The sequence below is a fragment of the Crotalus tigris genome, unplaced genomic scaffold (genome assembly GCF_016545835.1).
Source record: "Crotalus tigris isolate CLP2741 ecotype Arizona unplaced genomic scaffold, ASM1654583v1 scf7180000017831.1706817, whole genome shotgun sequence".
NCBI lineage: Eukaryota > Metazoa > Chordata > Lepidosauria > Squamata > Viperidae > Crotalus > Crotalus tigris.
Window position 1 is genome coordinate 797,056 of NW_024096660.1, and position 6,000 is coordinate 803,055.

The window sequence follows — 6,000 nt, forward strand, 5'->3', positions numbered from 1 at the left end:
TACCTGAATCACTGCAGTTGTTAAGTTAGTAACATGGTTACATGCAGTCAGAAGTTTGCAAAATGTGATTACTTGACTCTGGGATACTGCAACCATCATAAATACATGCCAATTGCCAGGCATCCTACCATCGGGTAGGAGATACAGAAATATAGCCAGCTGTACCAACAGGCTGAAGAACAGCTTTTATCCATGGGCTATCAGGCTTCTGAATGGGACATAACTTTATAACTTTATGCATGACAGACTCGTGAGGCCGGCGTGATGTGCAATTAGTTCACAGGGTGAAATAAGTTGGGGGGTTGTAGTCAGTTTGTGGTGAGTTTGTGGTGAGGGGGGCACAGAGGGAGGCTCAGCCAATTTCACTGTATACATGTTATACTTTGATAATAAAGGGTTTATTATTTATTTTATCCACATTTTGATCACATGATACTGCAATGGTAGTAAGTGTGAAAATTGGTCATGTTACTTTTTCAGTGCTGTTGTAACTTTGAAGAGTCACTAAACAAAACAGTTGTAAGTTGTAAGTTGAGGACTACCTGTATCTAATAGCATATATCAGCTCAGCCAAAGCAGCCACTGTCTTCAGCTGTTGCAGATGTTTTTGTCAACTAGGCCAACACTTTGTACCGATTACTTTTGAATTAAATTAGAGCTTGTAGAAATAATATGGAATTTATTTTGGCAAAAAACAGTGCCTTGCAACATTCCTCTTTTATCCTTAGTTGGTTCGTTCCTTCTTACATCAAAGGACTCTGGCCCAACTGACTAGGTTAAACAAATATTGCATTAGCTTATCCTGTTCTGCTGATAGGTTGGCAGACTTTTCACTGAGAGAATGAAGGGGTTTTTTATAGGGAAGATAAATTCTCCACCTGGTGTATACTCATACATACTAGGGAAACCTCCTCAACCTGATCCAACTGCCTATGCTTCATCCTCAAGATGAAGTGAGTTTTTCATTCCTCTGAGAGAAAGACATTGTAGTAAGTTAACTAGAACAGTTTAGCTTTCACTCCATTAAACAACCTGATGGCTGATCAGATCTTGAACATAGAAACAGGCAGGAGATTTTCAGATCTGGGAATTCACGGGGCCCAAATAGAAGAGGAAAAGCATCTTGTAAGGGTTATTGAAAACTATTACATCCGGAAGATAGGAGGCAGAAGAGGTGTGTGGAATAAACCTGCACTCAGTCATAGGTTCTTGCTGGCTCTTAATGTGTCCATGCATCCTGACAGACAACTGGGCAAAGTGATACTCACATTTCTGATACAAAGCTGAGGGGGGAGGCACTCATTTAGATTCTGATGCAAAGTAACTGTCGTGGAAGATGCAAGGATGGCAAATGTGGAATGGCAAGAGGGAAAGTCTTCTCCTTTTGAAAAATCACCCAGAGGACTTTGGGAGGAAGAAATGTGGACAACTAATTATTGGCAGCTAAAATGGCAAAACATAGATAATACTAGTAGTTGTTAAACATGGACAATTGGTTTCAATCCAAAGAAAAGGTGTTTAGTGATTTGAATGTTCATTATAGCATGAGTGGCCCAAAGTCCCAAAAAAACTGAGAGGACAATCCATGGAAAGGGTACTGAAGAGGAAAGAAACATGATAGGATCTTATCTACTGATCTCAGAGAAAAGCAGAGTTGAAAGTGAATCAAAGGTTTTGATCACCAGCAAAATCTAAGGTCAGTTACTAGTTCATCTGACTGAACCAGAGAAAGGAAATCTTATTACTTATACCTGTAAACCTTTCCTTAACTCTAGAAGCAATAAGAGTAGGTTCAGATAGAATTAGAATAGTGCACATATTTGTTAACCTTAAATCACATGCTACACACATACTAGTTGACTAGAACTGACATTGGGTACCCCCCGCCCCCCAAAAAATGTACTAGTACTTCTTAAACTCTGGTTTATCAGCAAGACAGAATAATTTTTGTGGGTATGCAGAGCAATTAGAAGGTGTATATCATATTTGCCCAGCATAGTTGGAAAAGAACAAATTTCATTAGTAGCTTGAATAAAAAGGGGGAAAAACTGTAATGCTGTTTTATACTGCCTTTTTCAATCAAATCCTTAGAATCCTCAAACTAAAAGGGTTAGGTTGCTTAAGATCCTACAGCAAATGTAGACAAACTGTGCCATTCCAGAAGTTCTTGAACACATTTTCTTTGTTCATGGGAAGGTTGTGACTTCAAATTTGTTGACAACTAGACTGTCACAAATGTCTACTGTGCAGGTCTTCAACCATAGGTGGTCTATTGACTATGATATCCAGGGATTATTGGAATTGCAGCCCGGCAACTTCTGTAAGAGCAGTTTCTCCACCACTCTATCAAGAACAGTGGTTCTCAACCTGTGGGTCGGGACCCTATTTGGGGTTGAACGACCATTTCACGAGTGTCGCCAAACAACGAAGTCCGCTATTTTTTTCCCCCTTTTCCTTAGCTGTGCTACTCCCTTTTATTCTATTGGCTTTTGAAAGCCAATAGAATAGACTCTCTTAAATAGAGTCTAATTCTATTGGCTTTCAAAAGCCAATAGGAATTATCCAGGCTGTCTCTGCCCTGCTGAGCCCGCCAAAAGTCCCATTCTGCAAATGATGCTGTACCAGTTGAGTAGTCCTCGACTTACAACCGGTTGAGTAGTCCTCAACTTACGACCGGTTGGGGGTCGCGGCATTAAAAAGGTTGAGAACCACTGATCAAGAACATTCAGTTTCTACTTGAAAGCTGAAAGGCAGACTTGAAAGCTGAAAGGCAGGCAGCAAACTGGGCTCATTCATTCATTACAATAGTTGTAGCTCCCACTGATAAGCCAAAAGAACAAGAATCATAAATCCTTGCATTTGACAGAGCTTCAACCCAGCCTTCGCTACATATACTGTAAATCCCATCAAAGAGCCATTTCTTTCTGACCTTGAAGAATGGATTTAATTTGTTTTTCTGCTTGCTTTTTCAGATGCTCTTTTTAATTTGTGTGTTGGACTGAATCTGACTTAAAAAAAAACTTTTTAAAAAAACTATGTGACCCATTCTGGAAGACAAAAGCTGTCAAAAACAGTAAAAAATGCAGCCAACCAGCCAATAAATAAACACAAAGACAAAGCTAGTGGAGTGTCCATGGTATGTGATTACTTAGGGTAAGTATTTCAACTAAAGATCTCTTCTTCCTGTTTCATAAAACCTCATTTAATCTTAATCAGCAAAAATCTATTAAGATTTACAGAAGTAACACATATATTTTAACCTTAAGCAGATAAAATCAGTTTCATTTCCTTTTAATACAACTTACTGATTTCTCAAAAACTATAACAAAAATCCTATATTTTATCTCTTATCTATAAATAAATCTTTAAAACCTCACCATTCAAGCCTAACTCAAAAATATATTAACCACCAGAAAGAGCAACATACTAAAAATCTTAATATTTAATCCCTTCCAATAATGTCCCACACATTTCTTATCATTTTCGCTTTGTCTGCAGTACCACATTCTAACCACTGCACCACCACCAAGAGTTATTTTCTTATCCTGGCTAGGATTCTATGTTTGTTATACTGCTTAGGCTTCCTCTCTAGAATGAGTTCCTTTCTGTTTGGGTGACTTTGTCCACCACACCAAACTGGAACTAATATAACCATGTTTATTTAACCCAGTTTTCTATGTTTGGTAAAATAGCGAACCATCAACTAATCAGACAAGCTGGGTCCATATAGCATGTTCGGATAAAATGTGATTGGTTATTTACTTTATTAATGGAACTTCTAAATTTCCCCAGTCATGTCTCAGGCACAGTAGACCATTTAACAGCAAGATGTTCAACGATAAAAGAAGATAATTACACAAAACTATTGAATCAAATAAGACTGGATTTGGAAAAATGGAAAAACTTGCAATTGTCAATACTAGGAAGAATTGCTACAGTGAAAATGAACATACTACCGAAAATGTTATTTTTATTTCAAACAATAGCTATAAAACTTGAGAAAAAAATCTTTGAAGACTTAAATTCATTAATTTTGAAATTTAGTTGACAAGGAAGGAAAGCTAGAATTAAGATGAAAATGTTATAAGATGCCAAGGAAAATGGAGGACTTGATCTACCGGAGTGGGTTTTATATTATCAAGCATCTGTATTAACATAGGTAAAAGAGTGGATAACTCTTAGAAATAAAAGACTGTTATATCTGGAGGGGCATGATTTACAATTGGGGTAGCACACTGTTTATGGTACGGGAAAAATAAAGTTCATAAATATTTCCAAAATCATTATATAAGAAATGCATTATTAACAACATGGAAAAAATAAAATCTAAAATATATTTGAAAATTCCAGTGTGGTTGTCAACAATGGAAGCATTTGTACACCCAAGTTTAGTGAACTTTGAAAAAATCTGGACATATAGAGATATTCTAAACAGAGTTTCCCTTCAATCTAAAATCTAAACAAGAAATGGAAAATCAGGGTATCAATCTATCATGGTGGGCACATTTACAAATGCAAACTAGATATGATAAAGATGTTAAACTGTATGGATTTTACAAGGAACAAACTGTCTTTGATAAGACATTATTAACTTCTGATGAGAAACTAATTAAGAAAATGTATAATTTTCTATTAACTTTGAAAATGGAAAGCGAATAAGTTAAAGAAACAATGATAAGATGGGTGAAAAATTTTGGCTATAATATAGAATTAGAAAAATGGCAAAATTTATGGGAAAGAAATTACAAACTAACAATGTCAACTTCCTACAAAGAAAATTTATATAAAATGTTCTCTGAGATTCTGGAGATAATATAAAAGGAGATGCTATTGCACTCATGGACAGGATTTATCCTACTAATCTCACTGGTAGAGCATCAAGCAAGTAGAGATAATAACAACACAAAAGGTAGTTATGACACCCAAAAGATTGGCCTTATCGGTGAGTGCACTATTTATTGCTGTGAAAAAATATTATTTTGCCTATGTATTTTTATCTCCAGATATCTAATATTGATCTGTCTTTGTACTTTTTAAAATCATTTTTAATCATTTTTTCATGCTCAAGTTATAGTTATTATAATCTTTCTTCATACACGAAAATCCTCCAATCTATTTGATACCAAAAATGAAAACAATTGGTTATTGCAAAGAGACTGATTTTTTTCTATATAACTATACTTATCTCAGACCCTTTTGATAATCTGAAAGATGAGCTGTACTTGATTCTCTTTTTGTCTCTTAATCATTTGATTTATATCCCATCTTTCATTCAGAGGTCCAAGGTGGTTTCTCTAGTGTTCCCACTCCTAATTTTCCCACAACATTTCAGTTAATCCTGAGCTGTGGTGCCCCTCAATTTTCAAATTAATTACTGCTTCCCACCAACTGTTTAAATATTTGAGTTATAAACTCCAATATCAAAATAACGCAAGTTACTAAGGATGGATATTTTTTGCACAACAGATGACATTTTATCCTTACTTATATCTGATACATCCATGGATTCTTTTACAGGTTGTTCTGTTGGTACTGGTGCTTGTAGTGGGGACTTTAGCCCATGGAGGAAACATTAATAAAATCAATAAGAAATGGAGAGGAAGAATGACTGACAACTGCCCAACTCAGCCAAGAATCCAAGAAGATAATGAATTCTCAGAGACAGTAAAGGTACGCATACCTCTTGCCCATGCAGAACCAATGAACAGGATGCCTCATGTTAAAAACAAATCTCTTTCTCCATGGGATTACAGGTAGTGTTCACCCTTTTACTGTTAAACTATCTTAGCTATAATACATTATGGAAGTGACAATTTCCATTTGATACACTAGCTGCTATTACAACAAATTGATGACACTCACCATTTTCTGTCATTAATTAGAAAAAAAATGAAAATAGGTCACTCTGTCATTCTGTCCCCTTCTTGAAAATTATGGTTATTTAGCTTACAGACAAATATTTACTACATAGAAAGGGTAGAGAAAAAAAATTATTCTTAT